The following is a 24,267-nucleotide window of genomic DNA, read 5'->3' as shown; positions in this document are numbered from 1 at the left end:
CTTGTGTCTCCACAGATGGATCCAGGAGGAGAAATCCACCAGAGAGATGTCCCCATCCTCTGTATTCCCAGGACTGTCCAGAGGAGAAGCTTCCAGAGAACCCTCAGGTAGATGGAGCTGAGCCCTATACACATCTATATAGGGGGTCCTGCAGTCATAGAGGGGTCATAGATTGTGGGGGTCCCTTCTGTGGATCTGTTAGATTTCCCACCTGTCTGCTGTATTGTACTGAATTGTTACAGATGACAAATCAGGGGGAAGATGTGACTGATATTAAAGTGGAGGATGAAGAAGAGCGGATGATGGACGATCCCCCGTGTAAGAGTGAGGTGGAGGAGGACATTCCAGGAGATGTCACCACAGGTATGGAGTAATGAATGGAGGAAGTGACTTCCACGTTATCTTAAGATCCTTCTTAGAGCTTCAGTATAGGGGTTGACCAATTTCTAATATAAAATGTCTTGTGTAGATATGTCTTCTCCATATTACCTATGTGACTGTATGCTGCCCCAGGCTGACCTCATGGAGGCCCCAACTGCCCCGGTGTCAGTGAAGTAAACATCTGTCATCCTCCATGACCTGCTCCACCTCCTCCTGCTGTTCCTGATGACTTGAAATTATCTGCAGACGGAAATCAGCAAGTGGACATGTTCTGTGCTCGTACAGATACAGGTAGCGGGATCTGCTGTATCAGTGCATGCGCCAGATGTGTCCAGTTGTGGTTGAGCATCTGCCCAGAATGGAAGGAGCAGAGGAAGCGGTTGCTGCCATCATGAAGGCCGCGGACGCGGAGGGTGAGAGATGAGTGTGTTTTAAATTGCTTCACTGTTATTGGGGCAGCTAGGGGGCGGTATACAGCCAGGTATTCTTAGACGGGGCATTGACTGACCCCTATAAAGTAGCCCTCCGGGTGGTGACCCCCTGGGTTATGTGACATCCCAGCTCTTCTATCAGCCCTGACATGGACTCGGAGTCATCCTTAGATTAGGGGTCCACCAGCTGCCCCTCTGTCAGAGATCTGAGAAACCACTGAAGCACCACAGTCATTACTGATAGGGAGCTGCCATCAACGCTGTAACAAATGGCGTGCCATATCATCTCCAGACCCCGGGCGCCAATGGTTTACCATGACAACGGGGGGGGGGGGCACTAACAAAAGCCCCAAGTCTCCACCAGTACATTTCTAATCGGCCGCACTAAGGAACTGAGTGGCAGGAATGCTTTGAAGTGTCTGACGGCCGCAGATCACTGGCGCAACAACCGTAATAACCTTTAATTAAGAAATCAGTCTCCACGAAAATTACCCCTTTTTTTTCATTAAATTCGCTGAATTAAGTCTTAAAAACTGTTCACCCGTTAAAAAAGTGACATATTTGGCAGCAGCGCGATCGTAAGAACCTGTAACATATTCCACCTCGCCACAATTCCAGACTGACCGTCTACGAGAGATGAATCGCTGTGGGGGCAATTGTCTCATGATTGCATTTTACTTATTTTGGTCTAAAAATAATTTTTTCCCCCCTCACCCACGAGAGAGAGGCTCCGCCCCCATAGACAGGAAATCATAGACAGGCTCCGCCCCCATAGACAGGAACCTGGGGTACAAGAAGGCGCAGGCTCTCCTCCCACTTCAGTATGGTTTCCTGTCTTTGGAGGGAAGCCTGGAGTATGGTGGGGCTTCTCCCTTGGGTGGCTTCCTTACCTGCAACTTCCCTGTGGGCAGCATTCAGTGATGCGCTGGGGGTCAGCAGAGGCGCGGTAGCCAGTTGAAGGCTCTGGAGCGCGTGGGGGCAGCTTGCCTGGTGGCGTTGGTTCGCACTATTTTTTGCCCAGGGGAGGAGCAGACACTTCCTGAAGCCGGAGCGGCATAACAGGAAGTGGAGTACGTCGAGCGTGGAACGGAATAACGGTGCGATCATTGATGACGTCAGGGGAGGCTCATATAATGCGCACAACCCGGAAGTGAGCTGCCGGCAGGTCTAGCGGGTATACAAACCGCATGCGAGTGTCTCCTGGTGGGTTCCCTGAAGAAAACCCAGATTAGGAGCACTGAACCTCCAGGCAAGCCATGATGGAGGAAGAAAGGAAAGATACTCCTGGTGATCCTCCTGCCACTCCAGCGCTGGTACCTACTAAGGGGGGTGAGCGGCCGCTGGCCTCCTTTTACATATTCTATACTAATGATATATGCAGATCCCCTTTGTCTTCTGAGTAGTCAAAGAAGCTATGTCAGGGCTGCACTGACAGAACTGTAGCCGAGGAGGCACCATCGTTTTATAAAAATCTACAGTCCTTGGTGAGGTCTGAAGTTATTCCTTCTATGGCCACAAAAGAGTCGCTAAATGAACAGACGTCTAAAAGGGCTCAACCGTTAGATATTTTACGTTCTTCTGACTGAGAACAGGAAGCGGATCTTCTTTCCCTTATTCTGAGGCCTCATCCTATTCTTCGGGGGAAGATAAAAAAGAAACAGGAAGACCCTTTTTTCCGGTAGAGGATGTTGAGCGTCTTCTCAAAGCAGTAAAATCGACTATGGGTGTAGAAGATTCTAGGCAGCCTAAGTCAATACAGGATATGATGTTTGGGGGACTTGAAATTAAGCATCAGAGATGTTTTCCGGTCCATAAAAATGTAGCATCTTTAATCAAAGGGGAACGGAATAGGCCCAACAAGCGAGTGTATATTTCCAAAAATATTAAAAGAAAATACCCCTTTTCAGAAGACGACTGCTCTTCCAGGAACAAAGCACCCAAAATTCATGTAGCCATTTCTAAGTCAACTAAGAGATCGTGTCTTCCCTTTGAAGACATGGGTTCTCTTAGGGACCCCTTAGACAAAAAAGCAGATGGTTTTTTGAAGGGCGCCTGGGAAGCCTCTGCTTCTTCCTTTAGACCCTCGATTGCGTCCGCATGTACGGCTAAAAACGAATGCCCTAGGGAGGAGATGCTAGAAGGGCTTCCCACTATTAAAAAGCAGCAGACTTCTTAGCGGATGCTTCTGCAGACTATCAGGCTGGCCGTATAGAGAAGGTTACAGCCAGCTCACCTCGACGTCCTGCACAGCGGTGCGCGGAGCGGTCTCAAGCCAGTCCCAGTTGAAGATAGAAGAAAATGCAAAAAATGCTCCAGCACCACGATGGATATTGTGAAAGTCCCGGTCTTTATTGTCACCAAGAATCCAGGTGAATACAGCAATTAAACAACACTGGTGATACCCCGGTTCCCAAGATCTACGCGTTTCGAACTGTCGTGTTCTTACTCATGATCCTAAATGTCTCCCATGTTCCAAGCTAAAATACTATCCACCCGCCACCATCACCGCCTAGTAAGCGAGGAGTATGGTGGAACAGGGTGGGCAGCAAAATCAGCCGGGTCCATGCGAGACACCTGTGTAAGCCCAATCACATGTTGCATAGTTTAAATCCCAATAGTGCTCCATACAAACAATTTAAAATACATAGAAAAAGTATACATAAACAAACATCTTTCAATGTACATATATAACTAACATAAAATCCTCTGTAATCCATCTCCCCACACATATCCAAGGCAACGCTCCTGTTTCATACACATTATATAGCAGTAAGTATGATGACAGAAATGGTGATGGACGAAAAAACTGATAAAGTTCAAAGAAGCGGAGCAAATTTCATCGTATTATATTCCTTATTTTCTTGTTTGTGTCATATTTTCTTATAACTCCGTATGTCCATTTGTTGATTTCATTATCCATCTGGTGTGTCAGTGTGGAATAATTGCATATCTCCATCACACTTGGGAATCGCATGGTATGAACTGGGACTAAACTCTATGCTAGAAAAAACCCATCGGACAAAATGCATTCAATAGTTGATTATATAACATAGCCACAATGTACCATACACATAAAGACAATTGTCTGGTAAGTATATCATGAGTAGGAGTCAGTGATTGTTATTCACCCTGTCTCTTTAAAAATACAATTAGGCTCTGCACACAGAATATTCCCAAAATCAGGGTCTATATCTGTTTCTGTTTAGATCTTCTTAGTGCGGCAATAAGACTGATCCAGGGTGAGTTCAAGATCACAAACATACATGGACAATGGACAAACATATAGCAACTTGTGTGCCATATATATGGGAATAAAATCGGTCAGTTGTTTGTGAACTCACCCTGGATCAGTCTTATTGCCGCACTAAGAAGATCTAAACAGAAACAGATATAGACCCTGATTTTGGGAATATTCTGTGTGCAGAGCCTAATTGTATTTTTAAAGAGACAGGGTGAATAACAATCACTGACTCCTACTCATGATATACTTACCAGACAATTGTCTTTATGTGTATGGTACATTGTGGCTATGTTATATAATCAACTATTGAATGCATTTTGTCCGATGGGTTTTTTCTAGCATAGAGTTTAGTCCCAGTTCATACCATGCGATTCCCAAGTGTGATGGAGATATGCAATTATTCCACACTGACACACCAGATGGATAATGAAATCAACAAATGGACATACGGAGTTATAAGAAAATATGACACAAACAAGAAAATAAGGAATATAATACGATGAAATTTGCTCCGCTTCTTTGAACTTTATCAGTTTTTTCGTCCATCACCATTTCTGTCATCATACTTACTGCTATATAATGTGTATGAAACAGGAGCGTTGCCTTGGATATGTGTGGGGAGATGGATTACAGAGGATTTTATGTTAGTTATATATGTACATTGAAAGATGTTTGTTTATGTATACTTTTTCTATGTATTTTATAATGTTTGTATGGAGCACTATTGGGATTTAAACTATGCAACATGTGATTGGGCTTACACAGGTGTCTCGCATGGACCCGGCTGATTTTGCTGCCCACCCTGTTCCACCATACTCCTCCCTTACTAGGCGGTGATGGTGGCGGGTGGATAGTATTTTAGCTTGGAACATGGGAGACACTTAGGATCATGAGTAAGAACACGACAGTTCGAAACGCGTAGATCTTGGGAACCGGGGGATCACCAGTGTTATTTAATTGCTGTATTCACCTGGATTCTTGGTGACAATAAAGACCGGGACTTTCACAATATCCATCGTGGTGCTGGAGCATTTTTTGCATTTTCTTCTATTATCAGGCTGGCCGCTAGATCTCCAGCATTGGCTAACTCTGCGCGTAGGGCCTTGTGGCTGAAGGGCTGGAGCGGAGATCTGCTTTCTAAGAAGCGATTATGTGCTCTTCCATGCGAGGGAGAATATCTTTTCGGTCCTGCACTAGACAAACTTTTTGGGAAAGGCTGCAGATAAAAAGAAAAAATTTCCTGCTCAATCATTTGCTGCTAGAGGGAGATCTGACCGTTCCTTTCGAGATAGAGATGGGGATAAAAAAGAAAAATAGTTTAAGTTTAGATCTCAAAAGAAGAGCGAAAAGTCCTTGGGAGAAAAGAAGAAGCCAGATCAACAATGATGCCAGATGCCATGTAGGAGGAAGATTAGCAAAAATTCTACCTGCATGGAAACAGATTTCAAACAGTTCTTGGATTCTAGATATGATAGGCGAGGGGTTAAAGCTAGAATTTCGTTCTCCTCCTTTAGGGAGATTTGTGGTCACATTGGAGGAAGAAGCGACTCTATGGAACAGGAGGTTCTCGAATTGTTAAACAAAAATGTTCTGATACCGATTCCAGAAGGACGGGAGGAGAAGGTTTTTACTCTCATCTCTTTCTGGTGAAAAAACTGACGGTTCTTTCAGAACAATAATACGTTTACAAATTCTTGCTCTTAAAAAAGTTCACGATGGAGACTATAAGATCAGCTATAAATCTACTATTCCCCAATTTCTTCATGGCAGTGCTGGACGTGAAAGATGCCTATTTTCATATCCCTATTCATCGGGACTTTCAAAAAATTTCTCAGAGTAGCGGTAGAAATAGAAGGAACCGTCAGACATTTACAGTTCCAGGCTCTTCCATTTGGACTTTCACCAAGGTGATATCAGAGATGGGGGCTCACATCCGAGAGAGGGACATTCTCTTTATCCCCTATCTAGACGATTTCTTGATAGTATCAGAAACTAGAGAGTCCTGCAAGAAAGCAGTAGAAGTGGTGTCACAGATCCTAGAAAAGATGGGATGGATCCTGGACAGGGACAAATCCAGAGCAGAGCCCTCCCAGAGTCAGCAGTCCCTGGGATTACTCCTGGATTCAAGAGTACAAAAGTGCTTCCTGCCGGAGGAGAAGATTGGGAAGTTAAAAGAAAGGATTCGAGACTTAACCAAGAACCCAAAGATATCTCTGAGAAAAGGTATGTCAATTCTGGGAAGTCTGACGTCTTGTATTCCTGCTGTTGTATGGGCCCAGTTTCACTCCAGGGACCTGCAGTGGTACCTACTGACAGCTTGGGGAAAAGAACCCTTAGACAATAACATAGTCATTTCAGTCCGAACTTTAGAAAATCTGAGCTGGTGGCTGATAAGGGACAATCTGAATCAGGGGGCTCCTTGGAGGAAGGAGGATCTCCTATGCTTAACAGACGCAACCCTTGGGGTTGGGGGGCTTATATTCTGAATCAATCCGTCCAGGGCTTATGGATAGGGAGCCTAAATTCAGCCTCCTCGAATATGAAAGAGCTAATGGCGGTGAAGTTTGCAATGTTGGAAGTTCTTCCATTACTGTCAGACAGACATCTCAGAGTAATGTCGGACAAGAAGACTGTAGTCTCTTATTTAAACTGACGGGAAGGGGGGAGGTTACCAGAAGCAGGAGTCTGATGTTAATGGCGGGCGAAATTCTTCGCTTAGCGGAACAATATTGCAAATCCATTTTCAGGATGATTACAAACAGCTGGGGTCTCCCCTCGATAGATCATTTTTTGCCTCAAGCCAGAACAAAAAGGTGGAGAAGTTCTTTTCCCTGTCGCCAGAGGGATCCTCCTGTGGTCTGGATGGGACTTCCCTCTGGCTTATGACTTTCCTCCTTTTCCCCTAATCCCCAGGGTTCTGCAGAAGCTAAGGGAAGAACAGGCGAGAATAATCCTAATAGCTCAGTTTTGGCCCAGAAGGACTTGGTTCACGTGGTTAAGGAGGATGTCTGTGACGGACTCTTGGGTCCTTCCAGAAGTCCACGACCTTCTATCTCAGGGTCCGGTGTTTCACCCACAGATAAGGAACCTCCATCTGACGGCATGGAATTTGAAAGGATCCTGCTGATCAATAGGGGGTTAGTCTACACTCTTCTAAAGAGTAGAAAGAAAGTTACGGTCTCTATCTATGCCAGAGCATGGAAGAAGTTCTCAAGTTTTGCTGGTCTAGATTTTAGATGCATCCCCTCCCAAGCTCCGGTTTGCCAGATTTTAGAATTTCTTCAAAAAGGTTTGTCTCCTAGCACTTTGAAGGTACAGGTTTCTGCTATATCTGCCCTATTTAATGAAAATGTGTCTTCCAATCCATGGGTTTCTAGATTTATTTTAGATACATTTCCAGATCTTTTCTAAAATGTTCTCCCAGGGTAGCTCCTTGGGATCTGAATTTGGTGCTGAAGGCTTTAACGAAACTGCCCTTGGAACCCATTAAAGATATTTCTATTAGGCATTTATCATTCAAGCTCTTACGTCAGCCGGAAAGATTAGTGAGCTTCCGTGTATTTCCAATGATCCTCCCTATACCAGCATCTTGGAGGATAGGGTTATCATCCGTCCTGACCCAGCATTCCTTCCTAAGGTAGCTTCTAGGTTTTACAGGTCCCAGGAGATTGTTCTTCCTACTTTTTATGGGACTCCAACTACAGAAGAGGAAGAGTCCTTTCATTGCCTGGATGTTAGAAGATGCTTACTGCAATATTTGTCCAAAACTAAAGCCCGGAGGAAATCCTCCTCCATGTTTGTTGTCTTTCAGGGGAAGACTAAGCGCTATACCGCATCTAAGAATACTCTGGCCAGATGGATTACGTAAGCAGTATCTTTGGCGTATTCAGCTTCAGGGACGTCTCCTCTGGAAGGCCTTAGGGCCCATTCTACAAGGGCCATTTCTACCTCTTGGGCTAAAAGGGCAGCTGTCTCTATTGAGGATATCTGTAAGACAGCGGTCTGGTCATCTCCAACCACCTTTTTCAGGCACTACCGATTACAGTTAGACTCGACCTCCGAATTAACTTTTGCTACAAAGATGCTCTCGGCTGTCAACCCACCCTAGGTGTCTCCTTGGTTATTCACTCTCGTGGTGCTGTCGTGGGTGAGGGGAAAAGTGAAGACTACTCTTACCGGTAATTGGATTTTCCTGAACCCACGACAGCACCCTTCTTTCCCTTCCCTGTTGTGTTGGTGTTTGTTCATGTTTTATGGGTGTGGCAAAAAAAAAATATATATACAGTACAGACCAAAAGTTTGGACACACCTCATTCAAAGAGTCTTCTTTATTTTCATGACTATGAAGGCATCAAAACTATGAATTAACACATGTGGAATTATATACATAACAAACAAGTGTGAAACAACTGAAAATATGTCATATTCTCGGTTCTTCAAAGTAGCCACCTTTTGCTTTGATTACTGCTTTGCACACTCTTGGCATTCTCTTGATGAGCTTCAAGAGGTAGTCCCCTGAAATGGTTTTCCAACAGTCTTGAAGGAGTTCCCAGAGATGCTTAGCACTTGTTGGCCCTTTTACCTTCACTCTGCAGGTCCAGCTCACCCCAAACCATCTCGATTGGGTTCAGGTCCGGTGACTGTGGAGGCCAGGTCATCTGGCGCAGCACCCCATCACTCTCCTTCATGGTCAAATAGCCCTTACTTTCAAAGTTTTCCCAATTTTTCGGCTGACTGACTGACCTTCATTTCTTAAAGTAATGATGGCCACTCGTTTTTCTTTACTTAGCTGCTTTTTTCTTGCCATAATACAAATTCTAACAGTCTATTCAGTAGGACTATCAGCTGTGTATCCACCTGACTTCTCCTCAATGCCACTGATGGTCCCAACCCCATTTATAAGGCAAGAAATCCCACTTATTAAACCTGACAGGGCACACCTGTGAAGTGAAAACCATTTCAGGGGACTACCTCTTGAAGCTCATCAAGAGAATGCCAAGAGTGTGCAAAGCAGTAATCAAAGCAAAAGGTGGCTACTTTGAAGAACCTAGAATATGACATATTTTCAGTTGTTTCACACTTGTTTGTTATGTATATAATTCCACATGTGTTAATTCATAGTTTTGATGCCTTCATAGTCATGAAAATAAAGAAAACTTTTTGAATGAGAAGGTGTGTCCAAACTTTTGGTCTGTACTGTGTGTATGTATATATATATATATATATATATATATATATATATATATATGATGAGATATTGAAGAGCTGATGGTAATTTTTGTGGGCGGAGTTCCTTTCATCCTTGGAAAGACATACTGAAGTGGGAGGAGAGCCTCTGCCTTTGTGTACTTCAGGTTTCCTGTCTATGGTGGCAGAACCTCTCTCTCTTGTGGTGCTGTCGTGGGTCCAGGAAAATCCAGTTACTGGTAAGAGTAATCTTCATTTTCAGCCCAAAGGTTTCCATAGCCTTTAAGCAGTGAGAGAACATTTACAGTGGTGATGACTTCGGTCCAGAAGGCCACTAATGCTGGGCAGGTCCTTAGTCCGCCTCCGAGGCAGGATTGATAACAGCTTGATGGGCCCATATGGGCTGAGAGGAGCCTGGAGGGTGATATGTAATAGTTCATAGGTAGCAGCAGGTGAGTCTCTTAACGAGGGAATATAGCGGCACTTTTAACCCTTACAGGAGGTAATTGCTTAGTGTGAAACTGAATGTAAATGTCAGATACACTGCGAGAGGAAGACGGATCAAGAAACGAGACCATCAGAGTAAAGCTAGGTGTAGGAGATTGCTGCGCCTGTAGCAGGTAGCGGGTCTTAGTTGCTGAAATCTATAAAAGGCCTTTTGTGGGATGTCATGTACAGTGCCAAACTGGTCAAATGTCCGCCATATATTAAAAGTTAGTCTGAAGAACCCTAAGCTCTGGTAATGGTGGGTTGCTCCATAAACACCAGCAGGTAAGTGGATCAGAGATATACAGCTTCGGAGTCTGACGAGCCGAGGAGTGCAGAGATGTAACAGGTCCTTCAAGATGCACTGAATCCTCCCAGGAGCCTGAAGAGGATCTCCTCGCCCATGTCTGTTCCGGGGGCTAGACAGAGACGCGTATCTAAGCAGTACAATAATAGAGGGGGCAGAATCCCTCCAGTACTGCTGTCATTAGTCCACAGATTGGGGGAACCCTGCCATTCAGAAGGTAATGAATACCATCACTGGAGATACTGGGGAGGCGACAGTCTAGGATGGCAACAAGGGTGCAGCTGCCATTGTGGCTTCTGGGTGCAGTGTTTGTTCTCCACCGAGGAGGAGAGGTGTTTGCAGTCTGAATTCAGTCAGAGAACTTTGCAGTGAAACAGATGATGAAAGGAATGAGCAACGTAACGGAAAATATCGACTATAAAGACCGGAGGTTAAAACTAAGACATGGGATAGGTGTTGTTGATTTTCCCTCTGAGCCGGGTGTTGTACATGAGTGAGCTGCCCCTTGCCTGGTTTATACCGGGGCAGTGAGAACAGTATGATACAGAGACTTGGCTTCCAACTTCCCATAACAGACTCTGGGGAGTGACGCTGCCGTCTGAGACAGACTCGGCCAGTACAAAGTGGTCCCCACAGCACGTAGGTGATTTTTGGGTAGAGATCTCCTCTGTAAATTAAATTGTCATACTGTCTGCATGCCTAAAGCCACATGGTTGAAATACCCGGCACACACACACAGGAATATGATAATTTCACCCCATCCGTTGCCTCCTTGTTTCTCATGGCAACAAGTAGTCAGTCCCAAGGGTCCTCAGGACCAAATATCTTAGACAAATCCCAGCAGAAGTAAAAAGGTAAAATAAAAACATAAAACTCTACTGCAAGTCTTCTTGAACATTTACCAAAGCTTGGGAAAAGTGCACTTTAGTTCAGCAAAAAAGTTCTTCTCTATAACGAAGATACAAATCTGTCCAAACATGAAGACAATATATAGAAAACATTAGTGGTGATCACAATCATGGAGGGGACATTCCTTCTGTCTTCTTGTACAGACATGCTTGTGTTGTGTAGTTGGCGTCCTTTTGTTCAAAAGATCTATTCCACAACTGGCAGAAAATTATGGATGTTGTCAATGTCTCGAATTTATCTTTTTTTTGGTTATTTTAGCAACGATGAGAAGCTTCCAGTCATTCATACATATAGACTATCTGGACAAAAGTATTAGGTACCTAGACATTCCACCTCCAGGAGCTTTAAGGACACCCCATTCTACATCCATCGTAATTAATATGGAGTTGGTCAGCGTTGGCTCTTCTGGGATGTCCCTTCTTCCAGAAGAACATTTGTGAGGTCAGATGTTGGAGGAGAGGGCCTTGCTCACAGTTTCCATTCTGGTGTTGGATGGGGTTGAGGTCGGGGCTCTGTGCAGCACGTCAAGTTCTTCCAGTCTCCCCAACCACGTCTTTATGGATCTTGCTTTGTACAATGGGGTGCAGTCATGGAGGAGCAGAAAAGGGCCTTCCCCTAAACTGTTCACAAAAGCTGTCACCATACAATTGTCCCCAATGTCTTGTCTGCTGAAGCAATAACGTTTCTCCTCACTGAAGCTGAGACGGAGCCCTGAAGACCCACATAGCATAACCCCTCCCCCACCAGACTGTACAGCCAGCACTATGCAGACCGGCAGGTAACGTTCTCCTGGCTTTCACCAGACCCGTCCATCAGACGCTAGATTGGTCACTGCACAGAAGATGTCTCCATTGCTCCACAGTCCAGAGGTGGCATGCTTTACCCAGCTCCATCTGGCGCCTGGCATTGTGCTTGGTGATGGAAGGCTTGCATGCAGCGATCATGAAGCTCCCGTCGCAGTTTTTGTGCTGATGTTAATGACAGAGAAAGTCTGGACTCTGCCGTTATGGAGTCAGCAGAGCGTTGGTGACTTTTATGCACTATGCTCCTCAGCACTCGGGGCCCTGCTCTGTAACGTTACGTGGTCTCCGCTTCATGACTGAGCTGCAGTAGTTCCTTCCACTTTACAATAATATCGCTCACAGGTGATGGTGGAATATCTAGGAGGGAAGACATGTCAGGAAATGGGTGACCGCGCTGGAATTCAAGGGGCTCTTTAGAATGAACAATTCTTTCACCAGTGTTTATAAAGGCGACTCTGCATGGCCGGGGCTGGATGTTATACACCTGTGGCAATGGGACCGAATGAAACACCTGAACGTGGGCCCAGGAATTGAGGGAGTTGGGGGCAGAGCCTGGAGCATAGCCATCTACATGAGTGGACTTGTATTTGTGATGTTATCTTGGAGCTGTATAAGCCTGAAAACACTGGGAATATCTACTCATTACCTACAGGAGACCCCCCCCCCCCCCCAACCTCATCTCTGAGATACCTGCCCACCTCCACAAGGAATGGTTGGATGCAAGTTTGCTGTGTCATGATTTTCAGGCCCATAGGGATATAATGCCACTGCAACTGAGGGACCCGATGAAATGCAGAACCACTTTCACTAGGCGCTGCTGGAGCGACAGCCTGTTACAGCAGCTCCTGCTCGCATAAGAGGACTTGGATATGGACAATTGCAGTACTTTTTATTGTGTTTTCACTGGGAACTATTGTGTCTGGAGACCCTGTATGGAGCCAAGGGTCTATTGTTTACACCAGGGAGCAGCTTAGGAGCACCGCAGGGCTGCATGCTACCAGACTAGATATCCCTGATGAACCGAGGCAGAGGAGATGGGGTGCAGAGCTGGAGCTCTTTCAAGGGCTAGGAGATGTTATATACCTGTTCTCCCCTCAACGTAACGATCTCTCTTGAATAAGATGGATGACCTGGCGGCGCTGACCCGGCATCATCAGGAGTTTAGGGAGTGCAGCATCATGCTGTTTACAGAGACTTGGCTTAATAGACTTACTCCGGACATAGTCGTCTCCTTGGATGGCTTCAAACTGTTTTGGGCAGACAGGACAATGGACAGCGGTAAGAGGAAAGGAGAGCTGGCGACATTCGTGAATGATATATGGTGTGACTCTAGGCACATTACGATTGAGGAGCAAACTTGCTGTAAGGACATTGAACCGCCCCTGGGATGATCACAACCTGGTGCATCTTCGCCCTGTGTACAAACCACTTGTACGTAGAGAACCAGCTGTCACCCGCACAGTCAGGATATGGTCTGAAGAGGGTGACAAGGCTTTGAGGGATTGTTTCAGCACAACTGCATGGGACAAGCTGCAGGATCCCTATGGGGAGGATATGGACGGCCTCACACACTCCATAGCAGACTACATTAACTTTTGTGTGGACAACACAGTACCCCCAAAACTGGTGAGGTGCTTCTGTAATAATTAACCCTGATATAAAAACTCTTCTCAAGAAGAAGAAAAGGGTCTTTAGGTCAGGCAACAAGGAAAAGCTGAGGGGTGTGCAAAAGGAGCTGAGGCGTAAAATCAGGGAGGAGAAAGTCAGATACAAGAGGAAGATGGAGGAGCAAATGGAACAGAAAAACTGAGGTCTGGAAAATACTTAAGTCAATATCTGGTCACAGACAGCGTGTCTCCCAGGTAGAAGGACATAAAAAGTGGGTTTATAAGCTCAATCTATTTTTCAATAGGTTTGATCACACACCTGCTCCCACACTAATGGTGACCTCACCTCCAGATCACTCAATCTAGCAGTCATCTGGCTACAGTCTGATCTTTACAAGTGCCCAGGTAAGAAGGGAACTCAGAAGGATCAAAGCAGGGAAGGCCAGATGGCATCAGTGCCAAAGTACTTAAGACCTGCGGTGATCAGCTTGTGGTATTATTACATATATGTTCAATATAAGCCTGGATTTGGGAAAGGTACGACAACTGTGGAAATCATCTTGTGTGGTACCAGTTCAGAAGACGCCTCATCCAGTGGACCTCAGCAGCTACAGACCAGTGACATTGACACTGCCACTTGATGATGGTCTTGGAGAGGTTGGTTCTCACACATCTTTGCCCTCTAGTGAGCTCATCCATGAACCCCCTCCAGTTTGCTTATCGGGCTGGCAAGTATGTGAGAGCCTGGAACTGGATACGGTAATCTGTAGTACAGGGGCTCCTCAGGGTGCAGTTCTTGCTCCTTTTCCTCTTCACACTGCAGACTTCAGTCACAACTCATCTAGTTACTTCTGATGACTCGGCAACAGTAGGCCTCATCAAAGACGAGAATGACATGGAATACAGAGAATTGACACGGAAATTTGTGGATTGGTGCCTGCAGAACCACCTCAGGATTAATGACAGGAAGACTAAGGAGATGGTTGTGGACATCCACCAGCACAGACATCCTCTTAAACCAGTGGATGGACATTGAGATAGTTAACATGGACGCACTATACAGAAAGGACCACAGCAGGCTTTACCTGATTAGGAGGCTGAGAGCTTTTGGACTGATGAGGGCACTTCTTAGGGCCTTTTTCAACTCTGGTGGCATCAGCCATCTTTGGAGTGGCTTGCTGGGGTAGCAGCATCTCAACCGGGGAGAGGAAGAGACTTGACAAACTGATTAGAAAGGCTAGCTCCGTCCTGGGGAGCCCCCTAGACCCATTTCAGGTGGTAGGTGAGAGGAGGATACTATCCAAGCTGATCTCCATGCTGGAGAATAACTTCCATCCCATGCATGAGAAGGTGATAGCATTGAGCAGTACCGTCAGTGACCGACTGCTTCCCCCCAAGTGTGAGAAGGAGCGCTATCAGAAGTCATTCCTCACTGCTGCTGTTAGGCTGTACAACCAACACCAACCCAAGCGGAGATAGACCGCTGATCGCCTACAGGTTCCTGTGGATATCATTCCATCCAGAGACTGAATTCTATGAGCTGTGATAGCTACAACCCTTATAATCTGTAATCTACTGTTATGTAATGCCTTTATTTTGGGGTTTCTGTAGTCTCTGTGCTGCCCTAACTGAATTTCGCCATGGTGGGACTATTAAAGGATTATCTTATCAAAAGGCGTCTGAGGGATGGAGAAATGCTCTGTCTATGGTTTTTTCATAGTTCCATAGAGAAGTACAGTTCTTCATCTCTCCTACTAAGGCCAGCGATTGGCTCAATACCATCCCCGGGTCACTGACACGCTGCTCCCGGGACTGAGATCTGCTACATATCCTTTGATTTGTCTTGTAGGCTCAGAGTACGGACATGACATTGCTTCCTACATGAAACTTATACTTTTGTTGTCCTGGAATTCCCGGACATTGCTCTTGCTAATTATGCAGCACCCATTATAGCCGGCTGTCAGCTCTACAGACTCCACTCCTCTTAGTTACTTAGTGAGCCCTTGTTGGTACAATACTATTTTTCCCTTTTTCTTTCCCTTCTGTTTGGGAACCAAGCCTGTAATGTGGGCTTTAGTATAGGAGGGCTGGGGAGAGTTTTGGGCAAAAAAGACAGGATTTCTTGAGGGATCCCTTCTATTGACAGCTCCTTTTAAATCCTTCAGTTTTAAGCCCCTTGGGGGTTATTTCATCTTCACTTGGTTTTGTATGTAGATTATATATTTTTTCAGTTGCTTAACGCTTGCATATTGTATTGTACATTACTATGTGTAGCTCATGTCCGTTGTCAGGCCTTTATGCTCAGTACATGGCGGCTCTTGGATCCAAATTGGCCATTACTTTATGACTAATAACTGTATGAATATGTTAGTGTGGAATTTAAGTGGGCCCAGTAACCCCCTCAAGCACATTTGGTGTTTTGTGCAGAATTATTCCCCAAACATAGTATGTCGTCTTGAGACTCATTTGATCTCTCAACAAACTCCTGCGTTTCACCGGGCCTGGGTGGGGTGGATGCACCATTCAAACTATTCCAGGGGAGTGCCAGTATTAATTCGAAGATCTCTGAGTCAGATCCTGACGGTCGCTTTATCTTCTTAGCTTGAACCTAACTTTTTTCTCCTTGTATACAACCCTCCTCCAGCCAATCTAAACTTGCTCCATCAGGTCCTGCTATTTGCCCTTTACTTCCCGATATATTTTGTAATATGCTGCAGTGACCCCAGACCTCTCTCTACAGATATAGTCTGGGGGTATCTCCTCTATGATTTGTTGATGAGATTGAGTGCTATGATACTTACCATATGCTTGCTACTCTCCTGTGCACAGGTCTTTCCCTAGAAGTGATGACATCTTTGTTTCAGCCAATACGCTTGTTTCAGCCAATACGCTGAGATACCACAAGGTATCTCAGATCATTCACCTCAGTTCATGTCTATTGGTTTCCTTCACCTGCCTCTCCCTGGAGCTTCCATCCATTCTAGTTGTCCCAATTTACGCCGATGGAGGGGATTCAAGATAAACTTCTAATGTTCTTAAGTTAACCCTCCCCTAGTCTTACCCATCTCCTGGGGTGCAGCGAAAGTGTATTTTAGAGGCAGTCAACCGTTTATTAAGTTAAACACTGTTCTAGGGAGTCAGAAGACTCTTCCCGAGAAGCCCTTTAGAATACTGAGAAGGCTTATGTGGCTGATCCCACTGATAATCATCTGAAAAGCTGTCAGCAGTCCTACTCTCAATTGCTGAGAGATTAGGTTTGAGTTTGATAACCAGTCTGCTAAACCACCGGCCCAGCTCACTAATGACAGTGGAGGTCTATTTCTCTTCCTTTTACTCAGCTTTAATCTCCACACGGCTCAGTCAATCACCAGACACGAGAACCTCTTAGGAGGAGTTCACATCACCATTTATTTTTCCGTTCTTCTGATCCATCAAAAGAACAGAAATATAAAGAGAAAAACTAATCCTGTAAAAACTGATCCTGCGAATCAGTTATGCTCATTGGCATCCGTCGTAGCCATTTCCTGCATGCACGGCGGTTTTCTGTCTTAAATAATGGATCTCAGGTGGAAATGACTAAAACAGATGCCAAATCTGCAGAACTGGTGTGCAGGAATAGGTTTTTTTTTGTTTTGTTTTTTTTTTTTTTGTTTGTTTTTTTACAGGATCCATTTTTTTTTCTTTTTTTTTTCTGTTCTTCTGAAAGATCATATAATGTAAACTCAGCTTTTTAAAAAGTTTTATATGTTTCCCAAAACTGTTTGATGATGAAGAAGCTCCATTGGATGGTCCTCTAACTGTAGATGAGATAGCTTCGGCTCTATGAGCACTTTAGTCGGGTACGGCCTCGGGTCCTGACTGATGTCTTTAAACATTACTCTAAAGAATTACGTCCATGTATAATGGCAGCCTCCCAGAGGTCAGTGCAGTCACACAGGTTGCTATGACAACCTCAAAAATATGAGAGGCAAATCAGACTGTGACAGTGAAAGCGTGAGATACCAATAGATGGACTGCCTTTGTTATAAGCTAGCTAGTATAATATGGACCATTAGTGGTCACTGGCATCTCAGCAATGCATACTTAACAACACAGCTGTGGAATACTGCCTGTCCGAATCAGCCACAGTGTGAGCGATGTCCTAACGCTGTACTTTGCAACTAGTTAGTAAGACAAAGACAATTATAAGGAAAGTCACCTGTGAAAGAGATCGGCAGTCCCCCAAAGCAAGAAGTAGAGAAGAAGAGTCTGGTAATCTGACCTGCAGCCACCTAGTCTGTCCCATAGCTCCTCCGGTCTGGGTCACTTACACTGTGGCTAGAGGCTGCTGGACATGCCCACATTCTCCACCAACTGATAAAGAGGTCTGGTACTTCTTCAAATACTTCTTCAAATTGTCTCACAAAGAGCAAAGTTTTAGGAAAGTCTATTGAGTAAACAGATTTACAAAGAGATTAAGATTGGAAAACAGAAATTAGTAGAATTGTGCTGCATTTTTTAGAGCTTTTTTTTAAAATGAAAAGATCAATCTGATTGGTTGCAAGGGGCAGTTAAGTTGGCTTTCTTTTGCACTGTTTTTGATAAATCTCCATATTGTATATGACCCTGGGGACAAGAACTTCGCACACAAGTCAACCTGTTATCTTTAGGATATTTCCACATTACAATCCTGCACTGTGAAATCTAGCAATCAGATGTCCACGCTTATCACCTGGTGGACACTGAATAGCTCTCCTGGAACATGTCTTCTAGATCTGTTATGAAGACCTTTTAACAAGCTGTTTAAGGATTTACAGATCAAGGTTTTTCTTTTTTAACTTTTGGGGTTAATCTTCCAAATCTAAGTGTTTATTAGAAAGCGCCTATGTCACAATGACCATATTTTTCAGATGAAAAAAATGTTGCTAAAAGTGCGTCTTATAGCCCAAAGTAAGGGGACCAAGCAAATGTTTACCGCTCTACCTCAGGCTGCATAGCAGCTAAAGATGTGAAGCAGGTCTTCTCTTAAAGCTAAGAATCTAAGTGGTGCTAACTGTGATATAAGCAAAGACAGATGAGAGCTAGGTATAAATGCAGATCTCACTTCTGAGCAGATTCTAAAGGCTGCATCTCAACTTTATCGCAGTTTTCACCACTCCTATCTCTAGCTGCTATGCAGTCTGAGAGAGAGCAGGTTGAAGTAGCTCCCCCCATCCCCATGAAGGAGGAGAAAGGGGACAGTGGGGTATGTGCTGACAGGATGTAAAAAGAGGCATAGATCCTTCTATCTTTTTGTAACTGTTTATGACATGTGGTGGGGGGAGATGGAATTTTGTGCATTGTATCAACCACCCCCCCCCCCCCCAATCAATCGGAGAGCATGTTTGGTCTCTGATTGTCATGTGATTGGAGCGGGGGAGTGGGGTTGCTTTTTCCAAGAAAAGTATTAAGCATGTGAGCACTTGCTCATCTAATCATATATCTGCCTATTGGGCCACTTATTAACTTCACGCACCAGACGTTTACCGCGTCCAGTCCACAGCAGCAAATAAGTCTCAACACACATTTCAACTGCAAACACACTACAATCAATCAAATGTACATTTTACACTCTTCCTATCCTGTCTAATAGTGATAATAAATATTACCAGAGGGATGTCTAGTATACTTCTGGTGGATAGAAAATACATTTTCGCTCACTGATTCTCACCATAAATAACTGTTTTCAGTTAGGTTTACAAAAAAAGTATATACCACAATATACGCCCTAATCATACTAACCCACAAAGTGAAAGAATATGGTCTGAAATAGTATGAAGTATTGTTTTCCAAGTTTGTGTTATCTAAAACCTGTGTGAGTCCCGTAGATGCAGTCCTAAAAATGCAGTGATTATTGTACAGACACAGACGTCGCCTCATTAGCTCCACCTTCCTTATTCTTGATAGTACCCTCGTTCCCCTTAGAACATCCTGAATTCTTAGTGTAATGGACCCAACAAGGTGCTGGATACCTTTACTACAGGTTCTGATTGACCTCAGAAAAATATCACATGATCCCTCTAGTCCACCCTTTTTATTATTTCTATTTCTCTTAGGATAGACGTGTGTTCATCCCAGCTAGGTTTAAATTCACTTATTGTAGATTTACCAACTACATCTCTAGAAATTCCAAGCCTCAAATACTCATTCATTGACTTACTACTTTTTTAAGAACACTACCCTCTTGAACCTAATTTGTACCTTAACATATTTAAAGACTTTAATTTAATTATGTTCCCCCTTCCCCTTGTTTCCTCAAGCCTGTACAGGTTAAGTTATTTATGTCTCTCCTGATATGTTTTATGCTTCAGACCTTTCACCATTTCTGTAGAGTCTATTTCTCTACCTTGTAAAGATGTCTATAAACCTGCAATCTGGTGATTGTACTGACATTAGGCCATACAAACCTCGTCATCATGTCCATGGTTTAGAGGATAAGTTTCTATCTTGGCACAACCGCTTTAAGTTAAGTTGTATTAAATTAATTGTGGTGACTGAGTGTAGACCATAACCCTCATTTATAAGTTTGGAATTCATTAGTTGTGGATTCGCAAGGAATGGCTTTTCCTTCCTGCTGAATCCAATTCTGGGTTTGTCTAAAAAAACACACCTTAAGCTACCTCAAAAACCGTACCTTTTCTTCATCCTCAGGTGGATATTATACATTTGTCTACTTTGTAGTTGGAAAAAAAAATCACAAAATGCATTTTTAATCCTAACAGAAAATCCTTTTGAGGGAAACATCATGTTACCACTAAATTATAAAGCTAAAGCTGAAGATGAAGATATCCTGCAGAGCTCTTCAGGAGAAAACCTCATTACCTTTAATGTACATCCAGGACATCTCAGTACAAATCTGTCATATAATCCACCTGATCATGAGGAACCTTCTCTTGACCAGATTGCTACCCCAAATACAGGTCAGAAAGAGGGTGAAAAGTGTCAGTGTGGTAAAGAGTTCACTAAAAGCTCAGGTCTTTCTACACACAGAAGAACCCTCACAGGAGAAAAGCCATTTTCATGTTTTCTATGTGGAAAATGCTTTATTAATAAATCAAATCTTGTTCGACATCAGAGAAGTCACACAGGAGAGAAGCCATTTTCATGTTTTCTATGTGGAAAATGCTTTATTAATAAATCAAATCTTCTTACGCATGAGAGAATTCACAAAGGAGAGAAGCCATATTCATGTTCACAATGTGGTAAATGTTTTACACAGAGATCAAATCTTGTGAAACACGAGCGAATCCACACAGGAAAAAAGCCGTATTCATGTTCAGAATGTAAAAAGTGCTTTATAGATACATCAAGTCTTACTAAGCATACGAGAATTCACACAGGGGAGAAACCATATTCATGTTCAGAATGCGGGAAAAGTTTTATTACTAAATGCAAACTTAGAGATCATCACAGAATTCACACAGGAGAGAAGCCATATTCATGTTCAGAATGTGGGAAACGTTATACATCTAAAGCAAAACTTAGGAATCATCAGAGAAGTCACACAGGAGAGAAGCCATTGTGATGTTCTAGAACTGGAAATGTCTGCACAAAATCATATTTTGAAAATTATCAGAGAATTCACATACAGAAAACAACATACTTTGGAATCTGGGAAATGCTACTGTGACTGAGATGCTCGGAGGAAAAGTATTGTGGATATAAGGAAGAGAAGATGTCCCCATGAACCTTGCTTCTTATCACTGTATTCACACCTCCACCCACACTGCGGGAGACTCCAGAGTGACATGGGGAGAAGTAACGACTCTCCGTGTAATTGTTTTATACCGTATGTGGACATATAAATGTTTCATCTTCATTATATAAAAGGATAAAAGTGAAAGAACTGAGCAAAACCCTAACAGACTGCAATAATTTATTAAAAGAAAATCCGACATACCTCTGACATTTACTTTTGTAGGGAAAAATATATTTCTGACAACCTGAACAACCTGAAATGACTGGAGAAGCAGGTGCTGCAGATTTGCCACAAATGATTGGAGCATTCCTGTTTGATGCATTTTAGTAGGGTTGTTTCTGCACCATGGCTGTCGGTGAATGGGACAGTTGTGGACTGTAATAAATCTGCTGTGTGTGATTATGTCCTTAGACTGGAGGCACACATGCAGTTTTTTTTTAAATGGTACATAAAAGAAACACTGCTCTGAACGCTCTGCACTTTCAGCTTTCGTTGGCTTTGCATGTCTGTCTTAGCATGTGAAGTATGGATCCAGAATGTATCTGTAGAAAGTATATGGGATCCGATCTCCACACGCTCGGACAGCTGAGCAAAGCGATGAACGCTGGAGATGCAGAGCACCGCTTCTGCCCCTTTTGTGTTTTTATTTATTTTTACAAAAGTTTTAGGTACTCTTTTGCTTTTCGTGGGCATGATAGGAATAACCAGACTAAGCTCCAACTGTTGATACTTGGAGTTATGGAAATGGCGAGCTGCACTTTTCTGTTTCTGTAATTACAATAGCAATGAATGAGAGCTACGCAAAGAGTGTAGCAGAGCTAGATATCAGGTCTCTGTAATGCCCACATTACCGGAAACAGCGTGGCCTGCTTTATTTGCGTACCTCTTCCTCACTGGTATGGGAGATATGGGAACACCAGAGCGCAGCCATCACAGATATTCCCATAACCCCAACCGGCCAGCGCTTACACAGGTTGTTCCCATCTCTGCCATGAAAGGCAGAGATGGGAATAACCCTTTTAGAGGGATTTTTTAAAAACAAAAAAACACTCCCAATGCCCCTGTCCAGTTTCCAGTCCCTGCAGAACCAGAAGGTAGCTGTGTCCCATGATTTCTTCAGCCCATCGCAGGCCTCAGTGGTCACATCTGATTTAACGGTACGTCTCAGCAGTAACACATCATTCAAGCAGATATGACCACTGAGGACTGCGAGTGGCGGCAACAGTCAGAGGATCAAGCCAAAGTACTGCAGGGAGCGGAAGTTCTGTCACAAAAGCTTAACTGTTTTTCTAGCTGTGTGAATTCTACTTTCACTTTGTGCCGGTCATCTAATAACCCTTAGCTCTAAATTACTAAGAGGTCCTAAATACTTATTTTAGCCACATTCTTTTCATTACTATAAGAACTGAGCTATAATGAGTGTTTATAAAGGCAGGGATCACAGATAACGAGCCCCCAGCTAAGTTACCTGACGGAAAGAGTAAAAATACAGAGCCTGCTGCTAGAGAATCTCAGGGCTGTTCAGAGAAAGGGACTCCACATTTTTAATAAAGACCAATTGAAAGAAATGATTTTAGCTGAAAGTGAATATAATGCAATCATTTTAGAAAAAAATCCTCCAAAAGGTGTACATGGCCTTTAGCTTTTACATTACATATTTGTCATTGCTGTTCATCCCTCTCCTGGGATTTGTTCCATGAACTGCATTATGATTCCAGCCTGTTCTAGGAAGACTTTTTCTTATTTGTACCTCAGACATATAGTAGGTTTTGGTTTCAGGTCATCAGAAAAGCTATAGGTCTCTAGTCTACTAGTTTATAAAAATTCAGAGTTTGACCCAAATTTGAATATATAGTGATTTCATTCAGGAGGAGAGGGAGGGAAGTGCAATTTTTTAGGCAATCAGGGCACTTGTGATCCAGGTAGAATTGACATGTACCTGAATTGCCTGGCCAATTCGGATGAGTTGAAAGATCTTTAGTGTCTACAGATCTGGAAAGGAAATTGGCTAAATGGATGTCAATCATTCCACTGTACAGAAAGCTATAGGTGGAGATTTCCAACCGCTGCCCATTGGGCCAGGCTAGTCTGTGCCCTCAACCTCATCCTGATAGAACTGTGATGGCTAACCTCCGGCACTCCAGCTGTGCTAAAACTATGACTCCCAACATGTGCTCTTGCTTGGCTGTTCTCAGAACTTCATAAAAATGAATGGAGCATGCTGGGAGTCGAAGTTTCACCACAGATGGAGTGCTGGAGGTTAGCCATCACTGTGATAGAAGAAGCCAAGATGCTGAGGAAGGTGGGTCAGTGTATATTTGTCAGACCTACAGGTGGCTTCCTCCATTAATGATGTCTACTACTGCAAAAAGGCAGCAAACTTAAATCTACTTTGCGGGTGTGCAAGAAGATAACCCTTGCTATGCAAAAAAAACAAAGCATGGTAAGACTTCAGTGGAAAAAAGAAAGACCAGCTGGATGGAATGATTTCCACGTCTTCTATGTTTTAGATTTTGGTTTACATACACTAATTCTAAATACTGACCAGAGTCCCTTTCACATACGTCCAGTGATTTGGTTCAATTGTCCTCCAGAGTGAAGTAGAAAATGCCCGGGGAGGGGACTAAAGCTACAACGGATCCCACAGTTCTCATACATTCGGTGCATCAGTTGTGATGCCGCAAGCCAAATAGTGGCGGGCAGAATAGCGCTGCATGCTGCTGAGTTTTTCTGTCCGGTGCCATCAGTGGATAGACACTAGATCTGTGCACTGAAGTGCATTTTACATTAACAGTTGTGTCCGGTTCCCGGCCTGAAGTAGTTAGCCGGACACAACTGATATATGTGAGGCGGGTTTTATAGAAACTGTTGTGAATTCCATGTGTTATTGGCTTTTTTTGTTCAATTCTGTTAATTTTATATACTGTTCAAATAAAAAGATTACATGGGTCGTCCTTACATTTTTATGTTACTGTAGTCAGAGACCTAGACCCTGCAGGAGCCATACACCTGTTGTTTTTAAAGGTGGGAGATTTATCACAAGTCTGTAAATTATAAACCTGCATCGACATTGGAGTTTTACTGTACAGCTGTGTTGCCTTCACCGAACACGTTATTTGCATGAACTAATGTTCCTTTTCTAGCACACCCGAGCATTATTAATATTAGAATATTACATAAAATCGGTTGGCACATTGA

At 43.7% G+C, this 24,267-nt stretch overlaps 1 long non-coding RNA gene across 1 annotated transcript; it reads left to right on the top strand.

Annotated features, from left to right (window-relative positions):
• Positions 1-324: 324 nt before the first annotated feature.
• On the top strand, positions 325-23,503 carry LOC120992015. Its single transcript, XR_005776897.1, has 2 exons — positions 325-363; positions 20,093-23,503. It is a non-coding gene; the product is annotated as an uncharacterized LOC120992015 (long non-coding RNA).
• Positions 23,504-24,267: the final 764 nt, after the last annotated feature.

Source organism: Bufo bufo, chromosome 2 (assembly GCF_905171765.1).
Source record: "Bufo bufo chromosome 2, aBufBuf1.1, whole genome shotgun sequence".
Taxonomy (NCBI): Eukaryota; Metazoa; Chordata; class Amphibia; order Anura; family Bufonidae; genus Bufo; species Bufo bufo.
The sequence above is the reverse complement of the archived record's forward strand: the minus strand, read 5'-3'. Positions and strand labels throughout refer to the sequence as shown.